This window comes from Sciurus carolinensis, chromosome 7, assembly GCF_902686445.1.
Source record: "Sciurus carolinensis chromosome 7, mSciCar1.2, whole genome shotgun sequence".
In the NCBI taxonomy this organism is placed as follows: domain Eukaryota; kingdom Metazoa; phylum Chordata; class Mammalia; order Rodentia; family Sciuridae; genus Sciurus; species Sciurus carolinensis.
In genome coordinates this window covers 151,090,354-151,112,596 of record NC_062219.1, presented here as the reverse complement: position 1 = coordinate 151,112,596, position 22,243 = coordinate 151,090,354, and the positions used below count along the sequence as shown (strand labels likewise).

Below are 22,243 nucleotides of genomic sequence, written 5' to 3'. Positions count from 1 at the left end.
TTTTTTTTTTTTTGGCGGTGCTGGGGATCGAACCCAGGGCTTTGTGCTTGCCAGGCAAGCACGCTACCGACTAAGCTATCTCCCCAGCCCACAACAATAACACAGTATAGAGACTGATCTTCAAGAAGCCAGGGTCTTCCCCAAGGCAATACTGAGTCCAAGAAACCCTAACAATTTGTGGGGTTTGAGTGATTTCGCTGCATGCAATGATAACTACAAAAACCTTAGCATATAGGAATACACATAATATTTACAGAGTACTCAACACCTGTAAGGCGATGCTTAAAAATATAGAAACTTAGCCAAGTCATGCCAAGATGAACCGAGACTTGCAAGAAAACTTGTCTCACTAATCTGAAATATACCTTAAAATTGATTCCACTTTCCCTGGGATGAACACCAAATCATAAAGGCAAAGGTAGAGATTGAGTGTGACCTGACTGGAGCCATCTTGAGTCACACCACCATGAGTGCCCAGAGTGACCCTCATCTGTGTCTCCTGCACAGGTTCCCAGAAAACCAGCCAGTGAGGGGCACCACCCACAAAGCAGGGAAAGGCTCTCTCCTGGGTCCCCAGGAAGTCTCTGAGCTTCAGCAGAAAGAAACCCCCTCATTCTCTCTCATCCACCTGTGCTGGAACGAACCGCTTCTGAGAGCACCACACACAGTTAACATCAACTGAGATGCTTTAACAGCTCATAACCAATAGGTAAATTGGCTGGTATTTCATTTCCAAGAAAGAGATTTAACCAATAAGTAAACTGACCGATGCTTTATTTCCAAGAAAGAGATTTGAAATTCTTCATTAGACATATTTGCTACCCTACTCTCCAGCCTTTCTATCTGAGCTTTTAAGAGCAAGCAAATACAGCTTTACCGCTCAAGATGCCCAGGGGTCTGGACTCACAGTTATTTTCAAGAACAGACTATTAATTTGTTGAATAAACCAAGTATCTCTAAGCTAAAATAAAACTGTATTCATTACTGTCATTTAGTATAAAACATAATCTCAAACCTATGGTTGATCAGAATACAAAAATAAAAACTTTCTCGAAAGAAACCGAGATAGGTTTCCTCGTTAGATGTGGTGAAGGAATTGTTACCCCAGGATTTCCAGTTAAACCATTAGTCGCACATGCCTCATATAATAAATAGTTCCTAGGTCCTCAAGTATTAACCAGACCCGCCTCTTCGCTTCTTTGATGATGAGAAAATTACTTTATTCCCAATCATTGTCATAGCAAAGCCAAAAGAGGTTCAAAACACACAATTACCAGAGGAAAAGTGGTTTGCTCTGCTTACATTTCTTTACAAACAAAAGGAAACCGTGTTTACATACAGACACAGAACAGCACACCCTTCTATTTGCAAATCACCAGCTTTTTGACTTTCCTACTTCTTCGTCGTCCATATAAACCCATCTTTCTTGAGCTGGATATGATATCTATAGCTTTGCAACTGCTTCTTTACTCTCAGGAACCTGCAAGCAATTATTTCCAAGGGAGGGAAAATACACGCCCATCCAATTCACCCTTCCGATACCACTGCGAGAGAACAGTTGATCCAGAAGTTCTTCAGAGGTGGTCTCCTTTTCAGGAGATCCGCTGCAAGGCCAAATCAGACTCAGTGTCTGTTAGAGTACCGTGCCCCTGGGATTCAGACAGAATATGTTCTCAACAGGGATGACTTTCACACATCTCCAGTAAGGTCATCTATGCAAAAAACAACCTCTCCTAATCTAAGCTACTTGAGAAGCTGGGGCAGGAGGATCCCGAGTTCCAGGCCAGCCTGGGAAACTCAGGGAGATCCTGTCTCAAAATACACAAAGGGCTGGGGATGTGATCAAGCGCTCACCTAGCATGTGTGACGTCCTATGTTCAATACCAGCCCTGCACACACACACACACACACACACACACACACACACCTCAACCTCACAGCAAAAGGGACCCTTAGTTAGATTTCCTCCAAAGAAAATTCGTTAACCTTGCCAACCGTTTCCTATTCAAAGATAAGCCAAATTCACAATTTGAAAAACCAAAGGTTCAAAGAAAAGAGTACCTGAATTCAGAGTAGTCTAGCCTTACCATCATACCATCATTAAATACCAAAATATTTTAAGGGCAACACTTAAGAGAGTTTCTCCTTCTACCCAAATATCTATTTCTTTTCTCTTCTTTTCGACAGTTACACTGTTGCCCAGGCCGGTCTCAAATCCTGGGCTCAAGTGATCCTCCTGCCTCAGGCTCCCAAGTGTTGGGACTATGGACACTCGCCAACACCCAGCTGAAGTGCGTCTGTTTAACACCAAACAGTTCTCCATATTGCACAACATAAAAAAATACAAGGGCCACTTTTCTGTATTTGGGAGGTGTGTTTTTAACTTATATAAATATAAATAACATCATATCTATTTATTTTAATGGAAAATTTAATGTTTAACAAAAGGTATGTTGCTACGACTAAAGCTTTGTTTTCAACCAAACAGCTCACTGTTCTTTTGGGATGTCCAGCTGTGTGTGGACCAAGATTTGACATTAATCAGACAAGGTTTTTAAAATAAATAAATAACAGTAGTAGAACCTGAGTCAACAACAGCCTCAATAATCATAATTTCTCCCTAGATCTGTCAGGGATTTGTTAAACTTTGTTGAAATTATTGATCCTTCCCATGAAAAGTGTTTGTCCACAATTAAAGGAAGACAAGAACATTGCCAAATTATGGTGGAAGCTACAGCAATGAACTTGGTCCCCACCGACAGACTCTGCTCACTAGTTCCTCATCGCGAGGGTCATCTCACCTGGAATCAAGTAAAGAAAGGTACTTCAACTGTGCAGACTCTTCAGAAGCTGCATCACCTGAAGACAGGAAAACGCCTCTCTGACCAAGCCTAGCTCGGTGAGCTTTGGTAGGTCACGGTAATCTGGGCTACCATCTCCAGGAACTTGATATTTTTTTTTTTTCACCCTTCCCCGAAGCAAGGCAAACCAACAGTGGCTGAAAACACTTTCCTATCATCAATCTTATGTTGCCAAAATACATTAAATCAGAAGAGAGCAGAGGGCTGGATGAGCCCTGCACAGAATGGGTGGCCTGGACAAGACCTGTGTCATTGCCCCTCTAGATCACCTTTCCACACTGGGTACTCGACTTTGGCTTTATATCAGCATGTGCTTCCCTGAAATGCATTAGTGGAGCCTGTGAATCCATTTCAGTAGCTCAGAGAGGTGAACTGAGGTTGCTGGGCTTTCCCGCCTGTCCATGCCAGTCTTCCTTGCTCAGCACTCTCTGCAGCCCGGGGCGGAACCACCTGAAGCAGTCCCGAGGACTGATTCAAAGTGTCCAGTACCTCATTTCCACCAAACAACCCCAGCAAGGTCTTGCCACAGCAGGGGGGTGTCTCTGGGGGGAAAAGATTACTAAATGTCCTCTAGCACACATGGGGGGGTGTGAATCAGCTAGTTTTTTTCTATAGCTTTGCAAGCAAAAGAAAATACTACATAAAAATTCATTACAACTAATAATGAGTACTCGATGTTTCTTTGCAAAAGTTCTCCCTATACTTTGAGACAAATATTATTCCCATTTCACAGAAAAGGAAACAGAGGCTTAAGAGAGAATAAGAACCTTGTTCCAAAAAAAGCACAGAAGAGACATCTGAATCTTAGAGTAATGGAAGCTTTACCATGGCCTCAAAATTGTAGAGAGCATTATGTTCTTTATACGCTATCTAAACAATGATTTTTTTTTTTTTTTTTGTGGTGCCAGGATTGAACCTGGAACACTTAACCACTGAGCCATATCCCCAGCCCTTTTAATTTTTTTATTTTGAGTAGGGTCTCGCTAAGTTGCTTAGGCCTCCCTAAGTTTCTGAGGCTGACTTTGAACTTGAGACCCTCCTGCCTCAGCCTCCCAAGCCACTAGTATTACAGGTGTGCACCACCATGCCCAGCTAACAATGAATTGCTTTAATGAGGTAATTTTTGTTTTAGTTGCACACTGATAAGACAATTCATATACCACACTCGATGGCTTCTAAAATCTGAGTCTTACATCTAGTTAGCAAAAATAATTACTTAAGAGGAGCCTCCAGTTGGTATAAATGCAGGCTGTCCACATAGTAGCCACTAAACATATGTGGCTTTAGAGTATCTGAAATGAGGCTAGGCCAAATGTAGCTGTACCCTAAGTACAAAATACACGTTAAGTATCAAGAACACATATCAATATCTTTATCTTGATGGCATGTTAAGATTATATTTTTAGTACATTGATTTAAATAAAATATATTACTAAAAATAATCTCACCTCTTTCCTTTTCTTTTTTAACATGGCTATTAGAAAATTTAAAATCCCGTATGTGGCTCATATGTGTGGCTCAAGTCACATTTCTCTAGGAGAATGCTAAGTAAACTGTTAAAGAATACACTTGTGTGGGACACAGGCTAGTTATTAGGGGCTTGAGATGTAGCTGGGTAGATGGGCTGAGCACTTGCCTAGCGGTACAGAGCCTAAGTTTCCAACTCCAGCACCAAGAAAAGAACAGATTAGTTATTACATTGATCCAAGAGCTCAGGACACTCAAATTACTAGTTAAGCCCTCACTGACATCAAAATGTATTGATTTTAATCATTATTCAAGCATAAATTCATTCAGAAAATAAATAATTATTTATTGAGCAATTACTATGTTTTGGGTAAAATAATATGAGGTTTGGTATGTGGTCCTGTCTCTAGGGAATTTCATACAAAATCTTTTAGACAATGTCTGTGATCCCACCGCTTAATTTTTTAGTAATTAATGGGGCTGAGTTATTAGTAATTAAAGTGAATGGCATTGGGACATATCAAAGTATGGCAGAGAGAAAGAGCTGGTGCTAACCCCAACCCAGGGATGGCATTAATTGGACATGGAGGTGGGGAGCCTTACAGCTGAACTCCCTAATGTCAAATTTAACCTTAATCAGAATAGAAGGTCAAACACAAGTTCAATTCCGTGGGGGGAAAGGTCTCTTTCAAATCAGATCCTCACCCCCCACGCAGCCAAAGGTGGTTTTACATTAGTCATGTTACTGTAGGTACCAGCTAGACTTCATTACTAAAAACAACGAAAATGACTAAACCTAATAGTGTATCAATACTTCTCCAAGGAATTGGGCAAAAATACAAATGCTAAGAAAAAATAAATCTCACTGTAAACCTGTAAAAAAAAAACTCCTAGCTATGCTCTATAGAAAAAGAAAAAAAAACAAAATCGCGAACACATTAACCACAAAGCTGCGCGGTGTGTGATTTCCCTGGCCTTTGCCGTTAGTTTTAACAATACTGGTAAAATGTTCCTGCAATTTATTTTAACTCCAACTTGGAGTTTACAATGTAACTGAGCCTCGTAGGTGAATGGTCTGAAGAGACCTTGTGAATCTACAGGAGAAAATAAAATCCTGTAAGAATGTCACACTATTAGAAAGGAAAACGTTCACCAACAGACCAGGCTACTAAGCCAAAATCCCAGATACTTTTCTGTGGCTTCCTCATACATAAAAACAAACTGTTTATACTTCCCAAAGAATAAGATTCCACAGTTCCCTTTCAGCTGAAGTCCCAGTAAATACAGAAAGGGTTCTGCTTGAGTGAGAACCAAGCTCAGAGCTTCAAAATTACATTTCATGGAAGATTTGAGCAGAAGACATTTCGGCTTGGATCCAGAAATCCCAGAACGCTGCCATTTAGATACTGTCGGTGCAGAAGCAGAGAGCAGGCACCGAGCTAGTATCTAATTAAGACATCAAACTCCTGCCCTGACGGACTTGCTAGTCTTGTTCTGCGAGATGAGGCTTTCCTGGTGGTTTTATTAATATTCTAGCACAGCAAAGGAATTGCTACATTAAAACGCAGTGTAAATCCAAGCTTCAAGTTGCAATAAACTCATAAGGTACTAAGCCTCAGGGGTATTAATTTCTTCTTTTGCAAATAAATGCCAATATCTTGCTGTCCCTCTTCCTTCCAATAAAATTTCAAATACAAATCTTCAGGCTCTGAATTTCTGAACCAGAAAGGAGTGGGTTTGAACACTCATGCTGGAGGGTCTGAGGAGTGGAGAAGCCACACAGAGGGAAGATCCCCAGAAAGGCCACAACCTGGATGATCTCCTCAGGGCTGCTGTGACAGACGACCCCAGGCTGTGGGGCTAAAAACAGCAGGAGAGTCACGGCTCCTGGTGTCCCAGGGCCACCCTCAGGGAAGAAAGAGTTCCTCACCACTGGCTTGTGGGGTGCTGACACTCTGTGGCACTCCGTGGCTGTGGCCACATCACCCCCTCCGCTGCCTGGGTCCTCACACCTGCCCTGTGGGGACAATATTCCCACCCTCTCTTCTAAGGACATTTGTGATTGGATTGAGGGTCCACCTAGAACACCCCGGTCAACGTCCGCAGGGCAAGTTAATCACATGTGCAAAGTGACAGGTTCCAGAACTTAGGCCTGATCCTTCTGGGGGGTGGCGGGGGAAGGGCTCGGCCCCACCCACTGCTCTGCAGCCCTCATGGGAAGCTGGGGCTTCCAGCCATAAAACTAAAAAGGCGAAAACCAAGCAAAGCAGCACAAACACTGGTGTTAACAGGCAAGCTATCGAGAACTCTTCCGCCGGAGCTCGGGCCTGTGGTCCTCTTGGGGTCATGAGGCTCCGCCTAGCTTCTTTCAGATGTTCTCAGTGACCCTGTGGCTCCTTTCTGGCCATGGTTGCCATTCTGGCTGCTTTTCTTGGTCTCCCACTCATGTCGTCCTTATTCTTCTGCTACTCCTTCCCACTTTTTTTTTTTTTTTTTTTTTTTTGCGGTGCTGGGGATCGAACCCAGGGCGTTGTGCTTGCAAGGCAAGCACTCTACCAACTGAGCTATCTCCCCAGCCCTCCTTCCCACTTCTATTCCATTCATTGGGCTGGTAAACAGTTTGTGCTGCTGATGCTTAGTGGTGTTCTTGTTGGTCTGGGGCCTGTCTTTGCTCAACTGATACGAGCAACTACCTTATAAGACCATACAGAGGGGATGCTTTCTGCTGTCCCAAAGTATTTTAGGATCCACCACAAGGCCTAAAATTCCTCACATCCCTCCTTTACCTTCAATGACTAGCATCAAAATTAAAAATAAAAAAAGTCAAATATTATTTTGTAAGCCAGGCAAGGTGGTGCACACCTGTAATCCCAGCAGCTTGGGAGGCTGAGACAGGAGGATCACCAGTTCAAAGCCAGCCTCAGCAAAAGCAAAGCATTAAGCAACTCAGTGAGACCCTGTCTCTAAATAAAATATAAATAAGGTGGGGATGTGGCTCAGTGGTTGAGTGCCCCTGGGTTCAATACCCAGTACCCTAAAAAAAAAAAAAAAAAAAAAAAAAAAAAATATATATATATATATATATATATATATATATATATTGTAGTGGATTATACATTAAACCACAGTTTCAGATTCTTCATGAAAGAAATCTTCAGTCATTATTTCCCAAATACATTTTGTCAAAAGGCTGGTTCTATAACATTATATTAATGAGTGTTCTGTGAGTTTAAAATAAAAATAGCAAAATAAAACTTAGCAGAAAGCATGATTCCAGAGTCAAAAAGTTTCTTTAAGAAAGTTAAGCTTTAACCACCAGACATCTCAGGGCCAGGCTCAGAAGGCCTGGTCAATTCTAAAAGAACACACGTATGTTCATGGTTTTCCAAACTGATTAGTACACAGAAGCCACTTGCCCCCTTAAGTGACATGATGACAGGAGCCAGGCCTGGTGTTGCTCAGTCTTGTGTCTGCTGCAGTTAGTCCAGTCCCAACAGGTGACAGGAACTTGGTGGCATGGGAAGGAGTGGCTGGATGGCAGGGAAGGAGGGAGGGAAGGAGGGAGGGAAGGAAGGAAAGAGGGAAGGAGGGCAACCGCAGAGACCCATCTGCTCTGAAGGATCCAAAAAAGGAAGAGGACACAGAAGAACCAGGCAGAGGGAGAAACAGGAGCGAGACACTGAGACACGCAGACAGAGGCCTCCACACTCCCCCTGGACAGTGTCACCGGGGGAATGTTGTGACCAGGTACTGGATCCCGAAAAAGGCTCGCAGATCTCCATGCAGGGTCAGCGTGGTAGGGTGTCTGGGGCCGGGGGCCACCTGGGTTCAGCTCCCAGCTCCACCGTCCACAGCTGCCACGTCCTCACGTGCAAATGTGGGTAACCATCCCTGCTTTCTGGAGCTGTTGACGGGTTTAGAGATCGTGTCCCCCAAGACTAGCATGCGGGATCTCTGAAGGGCTCCTTTCACTAGATACTTTTATCTCCCGAGATCTGCACAAAGGGCTGGACATAAGCCTGTCACTTAGAAATACCACTTAATTGATGTATTGTTCCCTATAATTAATCATTACTTACCTCCCTCCCTCCCTTCCCTCCTTCTTTCTTTTTATCTTCTTGTATCAACTAGTTAAATACAGTTACTTGAATCAAAATTCAAAATATACATAAGAGCACAGAGTGAACACTCTCCTTCTGTCCCCTGGGCTCCCAATTCCCAGGCCATTTTATGAGCGATGGGGTTTCAATCACCAGCTGCTTATAAATTAGGTTCACAATAAAATATTGTTCATTCTGGGTTTAAGCAACTCGAAACAAAGCTCTCTACTGTCCTTCAGTCACTCCAGGCCTGTCGGTGGGGCCAGCCCGTGTCACCCAGCTGTTCCTATCCCTCCCGCGCACTCATCAAGCAGTCTGCTTAATGAAGAACCACCACATAGATTATTCACCCATCACCAGTTTTCAAAGGCTCAGAACACTGAGATACATTTGACAGAAAAATGGTCCTCAGCACAGCCCAGTGCTTCTTAGATGACTGAGAGGGTCTGTGTGGTACTGGGCCATATTTCAATGTCACACACACAGCGAATCAAGGCAACCAACACCCTACAGAAGGGCAGAAGAGACAGCAAGTAAAGAGTGTTGATTTTGGAAAGATGCTGGGTGACTCTGCTTGGGTTTTAGCAACATGTTAGGATCCAAGATTATTCCCTAAGAATGGGAGGCAGAATCTGAGACCAGTGGGGTTGGCCAGGATCCACTGATCTTAACCAACCCTAAGGAGAAGGTTGAAAGAAGATTAAAAACCAAGAACAAGAAGCAGCATCAGAATAGGAAGAGCAAAGCTATTTTGGGTGTAAAAGCAATGGAAGAACAAGAAGGCCAGGGTGTGCACAGGAGGACACAAGCCCAGAGACGGGCAGGACCACGTCAGAACTAGTAGGTAAATGGAGACTGCATGATGCAGACCACACTCAGAAACAAGACGGAGCCCATCCGTGGGGACCAGCACTCACACTCTGAGCCCTTTTCCGGGCACCTGGACTGACTACTGTGTTCCAAAGGTGATCTGCCTCCTGGTTCTAGGGCCTCAGCATGCACAAACCCCAGGAACGCCGGAGATGGAGCCCAGAGCCGGGTCCTGGCACTAGGATCCTGACAACATGATACTTCTTGCCCTTGTCTGTTTGCTCACTTCACAAATAGACTCCTACTGCCATTTGGCTAGAAACCTGTGCAATCTATTCAGGTGCAGCAGTTTAATCAGGATAGTAAAGTGAGAATTTTGAATTTGGCTATGGAGTTGGGCAGAAATTGACGGAAATTTTTGAAGAAAAACATTCCATGAACTTTCACCCAAATCCCCACACTGAGACAAATGCTGAAAATTTATTATGATAGAACCAAGTCTGTTTACCCTAAAGACAGGATGACAGCAAGCAAAATTTGTTTGTCCTTTGAACTATACTAATCTGCAAAAAATAAAATTAAAGAAGCTCAACACATATGCTTGTAGCTTCTGGTTACATCACCATCTCTTTTATTCTAATTGCTGCAGCCAAACTTAGTAGGAATTATTCCAGCAGAGTTGCCACACCAGTGACTAGCCAACCCTAAAAGGTGCTCCAGTCCACACCGATCTTAGGAGCTAGCACCCTGGCAGTGCCAGTGCTACATGACATTTCTCCGGAGGACGAAGCAGACAGGAAGGACAGCTCCCCAGAACGTCAATTTGTGGTGAGAAATAAAAGAAGAAGGAGCAGACACCAGGGTTATCACACAACGTCTGAGAGCACAGAACCAGCCACCTTGGAGTCTGCTGAGTTTTCCAGACTTCTTTCTTTCCCCTCTTGCATCCTGACAAGCGAGTGAAAGGGACTCCACAATGCACCCCACTAGGCTGGCTCACCTGCTGGAACATCCAGGGATCGCCCTTCGAGCCCATCAGGAGTTGTGCAGATCTGGGTCTAGGCCACCTTGAACCTCAATGACACAAAGCAAGGCATTTGCACCAGCCATGGAAATCCTGGGGTGACACACCAGGCCAGTATTGAAAGAAAAGGACTCAAGAAATCTTCCAATCCAAGACACCACGCTACTGTAGGATTGGCCAAGTTCAAGCAGTGACCCAGACCCAAGGAATGGGGGACAAACCAGGATGCCCTTTTGGGGCCCAGTTCTGCTCTAGGCTTTTTGAAAAGAGGTCCTGTTCCCCTACTGGACTGGCAAGACCTAGAAGGCTACTAGGAGGCCATCCCGGCAGAGGGAAGGCTCGAACCAGGCGGCTCAGGCTGCCTGAGTGTGCAGCCAGTCTCCTCACCTGTGGGTCCCACACTCCCGGGTTCAACCAGCCACAGAACAAAAAAGTGCCTCTGTAGACTTGTTTCCTCATCATGAGCCCCTAAACACCACAGGAGAACAACTATTCACACAGCATTTACAACGTGGTAGCCACGTAGAGAAGATGTGTAGCACCAGAGAGGGTGCGGGCAGGTCCGACCCGAATACCACCCCGTGTGTAGAAGGGATTGAGCACCTTGGACTTGGGTATCCAAGGGGGTACTGGAACAAAGCCCCCTGGATCCTCAGGGACTACCAGATCTGTGTGAGAGAAGGAGAGAGCTAAGGGAGAGACAGAGGCGGGAGGCAGGACTAAGCTCAGGGACAAAAGCAGGTGGGAGCCAAAAGGAGGTCCGAAGCTGAGGTTTCAGCGGAGGAACTGGGAGCCCGTCCACAGCTCTGCTTTGGAACCTGATCTGAAGAAAACAAAACGAAAGGATGAGCCGGGTGTGGTGGTACATGCCTGCACTCCCAGCAGCTCGGGAGGCTGAGGCAGGAGGATAGTGAGTCCAAAGCCAGCCTCAGCAACTTAGCATAGCCCTAAGCAACTCAGTGAAACCCTGTCTCTAAATAAAGCACAAAAAAGGGCTGGGGATCTGACTCAACCGTTAAAAACCCCTGGGTTCACTGCCCAGTACAAAAAAAAAAAAGAAGAAAGAAAGAAAGAAAAAGAAAAAAAGAATGATCCAAAAATTATTATTTTGCAGCAGAATGGGGATTCTACGAACACTGTTACAGATCGTCTTTGGGAGTTCCTCACAAATAATGACACCATCCCGCCCACAGGGCTGCCTGCAACGTACTCTCTCAAGAGTCCACAAATCCAGCAGAGTAGAGCTCCTCCTTTTACGCCTGATTAAATGGTTGACCTCAAAATATAGTCTCAGTATTTGCGGAATGAGAGAAAACCTGGTCAACATGGAACCAGACAACTGATCAGGTTGAGTCGGCACTTCGAGGGGACTTTCCTCTTCCTGGTGGACACTAAGGATCCCTAATCTAGTGTAGCCAACAGATGGCCACTGTGCCCTTTACCAGTTTGACTCCTTGGACCAGACACTTCTCTGAACCCCCATTTCATCACCTGTAAAATGAAAACATTACTAACACTTAATATGTGGGATTCCAGTGAGAGCCCAATAAGATAGAGTATAAGACACTGTGGTCCAAACTAAGGTTTACATGATGATCACTACTTTTCCAAACTAAGCATTTTAAGATGTGCTTCACACCCAATAAGACTAAGAAGTTCAGCCTGGTAGTGGTGCACGCCGATCATCCCAAGTGAGGCAGGAGGATGGCAATTCCAGCCTGGGCAACTTAGTAGGACCCTGCCACAGAATAAACAAAAAAGGGGGGAAGAGACGGGAGGAGGAGAAGGGAGAGGAGGAGAAGGGGGAGGGGGAGGAGAAAAGGGGGAAGGGGAGGCCGAGGAGAGCAGAAGCAGAAGCTTAAATTTTTCTTTTTGTCATTTTCATCTCTAAAATAAAATTACCTACAATAAGAATACTGAGGTGGTTCAGATTTTAAATATTCACTGCATAATTCAAAATAGTACTATTAAAACCACAGTTTCAAAATTCTAGACATCATTGTCTATATAGTACTTACTCTAAAGTTTTTTAAAGCCAGAGTATCCCAGAAAGCCATTTCAAGACCCCACAGTGATCTGAAGCTAAGCCTAAATTACAATTATTTACTGATGCATCCTAAAAATAAAGATTTGGCTTCAGAGTTTCAGAGACCCCTGTGCAGGTGAAACATCATCCCTCTGATCATCAACTTGTTGATCCACATGTTCTCAATTTTCTAGCAGAAAAAAAAAAAGTATCAATATTCTCCACCTATGGAGAATCCTTACACCTCACAGTCTTTTTTTTTTCCCCCCCTCAATGCTGGGGATGGAACTGAGGACCTCACACATGTTAAGCAAGGGCTCTACCACTGAGCCACATCCCCAGACCTAAAAATGTATTTTTTTAAGTATAAAAGAATAAGGATAGGCCTATGAAAACACACTTTCTTTTTTTTAAATCCAAGCTCAAATAATTTTCCCCAGTTGCTGCCAAGTCACCCAACACTTAACTCAGTCTCAATATCTTTCTGTATCCTAAGCCAGGGATTTGGTGGCTGTGAGCTTACACTTCTTCAAGATCATGAAACACTGTTGCTGGAATGCCAGGAAAGTTACATGTCGCCTCACAGCAAAGGAATGCTGGGCTTAGCAGCTGCCCTCCGCCGCCAGGGCTGCACTGGGGGTTAATTTTCAGAAATTCTTAATGTAAGGAGCAGAGACTACATTAATAACCTGGGTTCCAAAATGATGGATTACTTCTGTGTGCATTTCTGGCTAACTTTTTTAAAGCCATGATTGCGTACACACAGCACGAGGCTCTATTTTGTATGTTTGAGTCAATGATACACCCCTTCCCCCACACAAGGCCTGTGGACAGCCAGGAGCTGCCCCCTCCAACGTCCTTCTGACCCTGGGCACTGACAGCAGTGTGGGCCCCTCCCAGGCCGGGAAGTTAGCCCATTAGTCCAGGCCTCTCTGAGAATTCCCTTGGCCGTGACTAGTTGTCTCAGGCTACTCTAGTTCTTAGAGAGTCATCTCAGGTTTCTCTGAAAGGTGTTCTCTCATTAAAAATATATAAATGGTAGTAGAGTGAAACAGATGTTATTACCTCATGCACATGTATGACTGCATGACCAATGTCATCCTGCAATATGTATAATCAGGAAAGGAGAGATTACGCTCCATTTATGTATGATCTATCAAAATGTATACATGCAGTCTCCTATCATGTACAACTAATTAGAACAAATAAAATTTAAAAATTTAAAATATATATATATATATATATATAAAAGGCCAAGATGCAGAGAAACTGGGACCCTCATACACCACTGGTAGTAAGCTCAAATCTGTAACATGGTATTTCCAACTTGGAGGACAGGTGATTTCTTAAAAGCTTAATATAAATGACCACACCAACCAGCAGTTCAATTCCTAGGTATCACCCAAGAGAAATGAAAGCACAGATCCAGACTAATGCACAAATGTTCACAGCAGTACTTTTGATGATAGCTAACAGACAGAAACAACTCACGCAGCCAGCACCTGCTAACAAGGTCACCCACGAAGCATGTAGGATGGAATACCACCAGACATTACAAAGGACCAAGCTGCCAGCACATGCTACCACGTGGAGGGACCTCATAAACTCACTGGTAAACAAAGACAGACAGACAGAAGACCACTGTGTGGTACACTTGGGTGAACATCCAGGGAATGTCCATCCATAGAGGCAGAGGAGAGGATGATTGGAACATGGCAGGAACAGAAATCGAGGACAAAGAGGCACAGAGGACCTTTCTGTGCCATCTTGGAGGACAGGCAGTTCCTTCAAAGGCTTAGGGTGTGAAAAGATCCAAAAATGGTGACAGCTTCCCGACATTTACCCCCAAATCATGGAGTCACTGATTATGTGCTTGCAACACCCACCTCAGGTGCCAACTGACCAGAAAGCATGATATTGCCAAGCCACTCAAGTAGCTGCTCCCACTCTGAACTCCTTTAGTGGGAAACCAAAAGTAAAATAAGATCCTTACTTCCGAAGCCACTTTGAATTGGAAATTTCCTCCTGTGGCTCAAAGCAACCTGATTGATTGGGACAAGAATCGCCCTCACCAGCGCCTGCTCAGTGATATGTGATTCAGAAGCACCTCTAATTTTGGAGGAAGAACATAATTTTTTAAATGCCCATTTGTGATGATGTGTGTATTTTCAGGCATTTCTAACTATGTTATGATTAACTATTATGGTACTGAGGTACATTTAAGATGCTACCTAGGAGTTACTTATTCTGCTAAACCCAATTTCAGTCCAAGCTTGAACTGGCGCTTGTCACTGGGCCTACTTCCCACCCACTCCTCTTCATGTGCAGCATGAAACAAATGTCTCCAGCACCCTGAAGGTAATCCAGGTATCATCCCATGAGTTTCGCTCCCCCCAGGATTTTGCATATTACAGTCTTTTTCTCTTTTTTCTTTTTTTCTTTGTTTTGTTGTTTTGTTTTGTTTGGAGCACGAGAGATTGAACCTATGGGTGCTCTACCACTGAGTCACATCCCTGGCCCTTTTCATTTTGAAACAGGGTCTTGCTAAGTCGCTGAGGTTGACCTCCAGTTTGTGATCCTCCTGCCTCAGTCTCCCAAGTCACTGGGATGACAGGGCTGGGATCACACCTGTATTACACATTGCATTTTCCAAACCTAGAATGCTCTTCCTTTTCTTTTGGCCACATTACAAAAGGCTCTGCATCTTAGCTGGGCACAGTGGTGCACACCTTATAATCACAGCAGCTCTGGAGGCTGAGGCAAGATCACAGGTTCAAGGTCAGCCTGGGCGACTTAGCAAGACCCTGCCTCAAAATAAAAAATAAACAAAGAAAAGGGCTGGGATGTGGTTCAGTGGTCGAGTGCTTGCCTTCAACATGTGAGGCCCTGAGTTCAATCCCTACTCCTGCAAAAAAAGAGAGAAGAAAAGCTGAGCGTCTTCTTAATTGCAACTCCTCCTTCCCAGCCCCAGTGACCAGCGACTCCCTCCCCCTTTAATTCTGCCATGTTGTTACATCCACCATCACGTCCTGGGAACTGGCTGCTTGTCACTGTCTCCCCTTCTGGGAATGACAAAGGGTTTGAAGCTAAAACACAGCTCGGTGTCATATCTGGGTGACTTTGGACAAGTCACAGCACTTTTGAGTCCCGATTTCTTCTTGGTGAGATAAACTCATTGCCACCCACAGGGCTGTGAGGCTTACCTGAGATTAAGTGTCTGAAAGCACCTCTCACAGTCAGAAAGCCCTGGCAGGGAAAGGTCCTCCACAGGCCTGCGATCGAGGCAGCGGGTGGGCTCTCGGCACTTTCCGGAGCTCACACAGCCAGGCCAGGAGCAGCCCTAGAGCCAGAGGTGGGCTCTCCCATCTCCCTCACTCCCGCTCAGCAGCACCCTGCCGCCTCCGCCTGCGGAGCCTTCCTTCCTGGGCCTCCTCCTCAGGGGGCACCCTTCCCCTTGTTCTGTGCTGTCCCTCCTCATCCTCTTGATGGAAGCTGAGGCCCTGACCCCTCTGTTCTTCCCACACTCAGGCCCCATGATCTCACCCAGCCTCATGGCTTTAAATACCATCTAATTCCTTCCAACTCAAATCCGTACCTCTAGATCACGTCCCTGAGAACCCGATTACTCTACCACCTGCTTAAACGTTTAAAAAGTATCTGAATCCCAAAGTGTCCCCACTGAGCCCCTGGTCTCCTTGCCTGCAAGCCCATCCTCTTTGTTAAAGGCTTTCGGTCTTTCCAGGGACTTGGGCCAAAAATCTCAGAATCACGGAAGATTTCTAACTCTCTCATTCCCACCCAACCTCCAGGAAAGCCCCCAGCCTTAACCTGAAAACACATTCAGAATTGAACTCCTCGTCCCCCAAGGCTGCTTTGACCAGGTCCAAGTCACCATGGCCTCTCTTGGGGTCTCGCCCTTGCTCACCTCTGCTCTGGTCTCAACCCACCAGCCAAAGTCACCTGCACACACTAGTTACATCAGGTCCAACACCTTCAAGGGCGTCGCACTCTCCTGGTGTCAACTCCAAAGGCCTGGCCTTCAAAGACCCCTGCTGCCTGCAGACCGCACCTCTGACCTCTCCGACCTCACCTTCTCCCACTGCCCCTGCACTCAGCCGGTCCTGCCGTGCGTCCTCCTGGCTGACCTCTGTTAAGTCTCACTCTGGTTGTTCCCTGTGCCTGAGGCCCTCCCCCCTGATGCCGGAGCTCCTTCCTTGGCTTCCTCACATCCCTCCTCAACACCACCTTCCCCATGAGCTTGTCCCCGGCTCTCTTACTGAAATCTGCCACCTCTCCCTTTCCGCTCCCGGTCTCCTTCCTCTGCTTCATTTTCCTCTTTCCTCAACAGCACTTGCCGCCTTTGAACGTACACTTGACTGTTTCTAGCAAAAGCTCTAAGAATGCAGGGTTTTTACGTATTTTGTTTACTTGTGTGACTCAATGTTTAGAGCAATGCTTGGCACACAGAAATCTCTACAAAGACAGTACCTAAAAGGATTAATGAAGTTGGGCATTGTGGCACCCGCCTATAATCCCAGTGACTTGGGAGGCTGAGGCAGGAGGATTGCAAAAATCAAGGCTAGGCTCAGAAAAAAAAACAAATGAGAAGAGGATGAATGAACAAAGTAGCTTCCTAGAACATGATAAATATATTTCTAAACATGTGTGTCTTTAACAATAAAGGGCAGAGAGATCACAGTTCTCAGAGACGGCTGGCATTAAAAAAAATCAACAAATTTGAGGCCATAAGGAGAAATCAAAATAAAATTGGAACACAAATACCTTAAAATACTCATAGCAAATAAGTAAATAGAAATGGCACTCAGAATACAACTAAGGACACAGATAATCATGTCTGGGACTCATTGTGAAGGCCAACATTAAATATATTGCTTCTTATTACAAGATCTTTAACTGGTATCATAGTCATCATTTCTTGAAAGCACAATTAAATAATCAGATTTTCTTCCTAAGTAAGCTTATTGTAAACACCTTGGTAGATTGCTATGATTATAGTAAACTATTCTGAGTTGACAGCAGTTTTAAATATCCAAAACCATAAAAGTTGATGTCTATAATAAAGTTATTAAGTATATTTGGTCATAATCTCAAGAAGTAACAACATAAAAATAAATCTTAATGAATTTTATCATTTTAAACTCTGCCATTACAAGTTGTTATGTTAGTGGTTGCTATGTTAGTGACATAGAACCTACTAACTAAAACAAATGTTTTCAACAAAGTTTTGGACACGACTTTTTAAAAGTTTTTCCTATGTTAATGTTGATCAATTCCACAGTTTTTTTTTTCTTTTTAACACTATCATCACCAGGCAAGTATCTGCTAGTAAATTGCAAATGTGAAGAAGCAATACTGGAACATACCTGTCAGAAACTTTGTGAAGGTAAAATGAATATAATCTTCAAGCTAAATAATCACTCAGAGAAAACAATACATCCAGCTAAATTACAGATCTAGAAATGGAAAATTCTGGGACTTGGACCTTCATTTCAGAATGATACACTAGTCTTCCAAGTACCATTTATATTAACCATGAGATTTTTATTTACATAGAGACCATTGTGTAAAGACTAATATTAGAAAACTTAGTATATTTCTCGGGTCCCTTATCAAGAAACCACTCAGCCATTTACTTTATATTTTAGTTGATAAGTGAATAAATAAAATTGTTAAGTCTATTCCTAAATCTATTCATCAATAGCATTGGAAATAAGAGTATTTGAGTAAACCAGTTCTAGAAAGTCACCATTATCTCAATTTGCAGGTGTTTCTGTAAGGGAACAAAACCACCACCAGCTCTGAGAAGAAGCCCTGACCTTCGGCAGCACACTTACACATGGTCAGGATGAGTTAAAGGGCGTTCAATAAACTAAGTGAATACACAATGAACTGGATAAAAGAATTGACAGAATATATACTTAGAGAAAAAAAATTAAAATACATACAAACTGTCCAAATGGACTTTGAATATTTCTAGTTAATGTGGTTTGAAATTTGTGAGACAGTTAAGAAAGAACATTTGAAGTATTAAAACATCACTAATTCACTGCAAAAGCTAAAAACAGTTACTCCTATTATATTTTACAGATGCTCAGCCCTCACCACAAAGTGTTTTCTTACATATGTGCTTTTAAAAACATAGTCCCCTCAACAACACTGTGAGATAGGTGTTAGGATACTTACTTTACAAGTGAGGAAACTGAGACCCAAGGGAATCAAGGAACCTGGCCAAGGTACACAGTAATTGCCTAGGCTGGGCTCCCAACTCCCTTCTGTCTCATTTCAAAGTCTGTTTCTAAACCTCTGAGACCAACACTGGGCTGCCATTAAAACAAATTCAAACATACGCACTTCAGATATTGGTGGGTAAAACACCTGCTGGGAAGTCATACTGCACTCTCCACCTCAAAAGAAGATTCCAGCAGATAAGCTTTTAGTAAAAACACATAAAGGGATCCAAAATTCCATTCAGCACACTTTCCGAAAGTATACTTTACAGAAAATGTAAAGTGTGTTTCCCGAAGTAATCTCCCTGAGCTGAGCATTCATACAAAACAATCATAACTAAGTCTCAATAAAGTTTCCATGTCAGCACCCCTATTGTTCAACAATCTGAAAATAAACTTCATAGAGAGGATGTGTCTTAATTATAGAAGCAATCAACAAGTTATAGAATCTTTACAGCAAAAAAGATTTCATGAAGTTTAACTAAACCTTCATTTTAGAGATCATAAACTGAAACTCTGGATGGCTGAGGAGCTAAGTTTATACAACTAAAAATAAGAAAATCACAATACTTTTTTTTTACTTACATCAGGATAAAAATATTTTCATTTTCCAAGTAATTCCTTTCGCCAGACCATGGAAAGAAAACTCTCACTTTCTAAGACAAACCACCGCTTAAACAAAGACAGTAAATACTATATCAGAGCTAACTTTTGCATTACCAACAGTATCTTCATGAATTTTTAACTGCGTTCTCACAGAGATAAACAAAAATAAATCATGACACTTAAAAGAAGGAATATAAAACTCAGTATCCACTATAAAACCTAGTATATACCATGAAGGTCTATCAAATCTACAGGTTCCGTCCTTAGTCAAAGTTTTCATTCTGATAGAACTTGTACTTTAGGTCAACTCCTTATTAAAATTTCATTTGCTTTTGACCACTTTTGGATTTTTGTACCAAAATGAAGTGTCAAAATGAAAAAAAAGAAACCAATAATAACACAAACCACTTAAGTTCGTCTGAAACAGAAACACCCACTGTAATATTTATAAAGAAAATCAACCATTAATAAAATAAGGCATTTGTCTACTAGACCTATTGGACCCGTGACTATTACAAAATTTCATAGTGGCCATAAATTCACATTCATTATATGTGCAAATGTTGAAGAACACATTGTAAAATTAATAAAACTTCATCAGATGTACTCAGATCATCATTGCAAATGAAAGGGATCAATAAAAACCAGTTCCAGACGAGGAAATATGAAGTTGTAAACCACTTTAGCCACAGCTCACAACAGGGAGACCCTTCTCCAATGGCCTACCCTTGGGCCCCAAGAGGAAGTGTTCCAAGTGTCTAGAGAACAAACCTTTCCAGGTGGAGAATTCCCAGGCATCAGAATGAAGTAATCCACATAGGGAAGGCATTGCCCCAGGTCCCAGCAATGTAACTTTGAAGCAACTCCAAATGAAGAGGTCTGATGGCTTCCCTTCCAGGAAGGAGCTGATGTGCTGGCACTTGCAGGGGGTGCACGGGTAGATCCAGTAAGAACAATGCAGAACCCAGAAGGTCTTCCCAGAGGTTCTCCAGCCACTGCGTGATGCTTTTAGAGGTTCACAATTAATCACACCTGTGCAATTAAAATTAATCAAGATCAACTTCCAAGTCACCCTCCACACTTATTTTCCAGACAAAAGCAACTGTCACCTTAATATGCCTCAGTCTTTGCCTTGAAAACTCAGATACAGGATTCTAGCTAGCACCATACCAAATCTTAACTTGAACAAGTTAAAAGACTGTGTTTGGGTGTCTCCCCAAGTTTTTAGCAGTACATTCAGTCTGAGGGGTCATTTTTCCTGTCAAGAGTGAACACATCCAAAAGTGTGAAGAAAGCCTGTAGCACTGGGGAACAGAAAAGAGAGGGAAGTGGAGAAGGTGATAAATGACATCCCTGCTTGGACCCAACCCACAAAACACACCTGAGAATAATGACCTAAATTTGTCTTGTAGAACCAAGACACATCTTAATATTTAAATACGACCCAACAGCTAGAGCAAACCTTTGCTCCCTTTCAAAAAACCCCCAAACTAGGTCTCCAGGATGCCTCTTGTAGTAACCAAGTGACAGGAAAGGACAAACAGCTTTTGTAGTGAAGTGAAAAAAAAAAAAAAAAAAAAAAAAAAAAGCAGAAAGAAATCCTACATCAAGTGAAGAGGTTGGCTAGTTTTTGAGTGTCCCCTTCATCTAGGCAAGAACCAACCTAGAAGCATTCGGAAGTGGAGCGACTTGGGAAACAAAGTGAAGGAGACTCCCTCCGCCTGTGAGTGCCGGCCTCTACCCCGCAGGAGCTGGAGCAGCGATCCCTCTTTTGGGCGGGCGTGGCCCGGAAAAACAAGAGGTTAAAACCCCAAAGGCGGGGCAGAGGAGAGGTCAGGGGAGCTCCCGGGACCCTGGTCCTCCTTCCACTGGAGCACCCTGAAGTGGGAGGGGTATGCAGAGTGAGAGTTGAGGATGGGTCCCAAAGACAGCCTGGGTCACTCCGGGTGGGTCCTGAAACTGAAAAGGGTCAGCGAATGGCCGACTCTTAACTAGTGGTCCAGGCCCATCCCTCCATCCTGCATCTCTTGACAGTTGGGAGCTGGGGCTTCCTCCACCCCATCCCGGCCCCCAGGAAAACTTTACGAACTCTCCTCTGTTTGCTGTAAGCCCCTGGACCACAAAGACAACAGTCCGGTGCCTCACACCCAAACCTCTTCTGCACTCTATTGTTGCAATCTTTTTGTGTTGTGCGTTGAAGACCCGGGCGCTCCGCAGACAGTTAAGTTACAAAACGGGTTTAGAAAAGACCCCCAATCCGTCCCCCTTCTTTTTTCAGAAGCAAAGTGGGGGCTGGGGTGGGGGCGAGACTGGTCTGGTCCCCGCCAATATGCGCCTATTTTCATCCCGTAAGTGCGCAACTGGGAGAAAGTGAGTCCATGTCCCCCTCTCTGATACCCTCCTCCCCGCCCCACCCCCAGCTCCTCAGATACAGCAGCACAGGGGTTTTGCCTATTTAAAACGTAAAATAAAATAACACAATCTATGGAAGTTCGCTCCAGAACAAAAGGGAGGGCGGGAGGGAGGAGGGGACGGAGGCACAATTCCCTAGCCAAACTTTGCCAGCAGCCTACCACTCTGCCCTCGGAAGGGCGGGAGCCGGGCGAGCTGGGGCGAGAGGTAAACAGGACGACAATCCCCACTCACCTTCTTCCCCACTTGGTCGCACTTTGGACAGACATTATTTCCCTGGTCGCAGCCGGCGAGGCGCTCGGACACTTTTTGGGTGGCCTGACAGCAGAGAAAGTCGCGTAGGCAAAGTTGCGAGAGGGAGATACCCGGGCGTCCGGGGAGAGGGGAGGAGAGAGAGTTCATCAGAGTTCCCCTTTTGTTCCAGTCCCGGAGCAGACAAAGAGGCGGCGAGCGCGGCAGGTTTCTCCCTCTCACCCCTTCTTCCTCTCCCTCCTCCTCCCGCCCCCTCCCTCTCCCGCATCTCCCGCCCGGCTCGGAACCTCGGCGCGAGCCGGGGCTGCTCCGTCCCCGCTGCCAGCCAGCCCAACCCACTCGTCCTCCCCACACCTCGCTCCAAACTTTTCTCAGGGGAAGCCGGTGCGGGTCCCCACCCCCCAACCCTTTGGCCACCCCCAGCTTCCCAAGGCGCT

The 22,243-nt window shown here is 44.3% G+C and overlaps 1 long non-coding RNA gene across 1 annotated transcript in view; it reads right to left on the bottom strand.

Moving 5' to 3' along the window:
- The window catches only part of LOC124988662 (uncharacterized), a 291,874-nt gene extending 269,860 nt beyond the window's left edge, over window positions 1-22,014 (bottom strand). The window contains exons 1-2 of the long non-coding RNA XR_007109465.1: window positions 21,789-22,014; window positions 19,914-20,174 (exon numbers count right to left, since the gene is read on the bottom strand). This is a non-coding gene — a long non-coding RNA (uncharacterized LOC124988662). The remainder of the gene's footprint in view (window positions 1-19,913; window positions 20,175-21,788) is intronic.
- Between the last annotated feature and the right edge of the window lie 229 nt (window positions 22,015-22,243).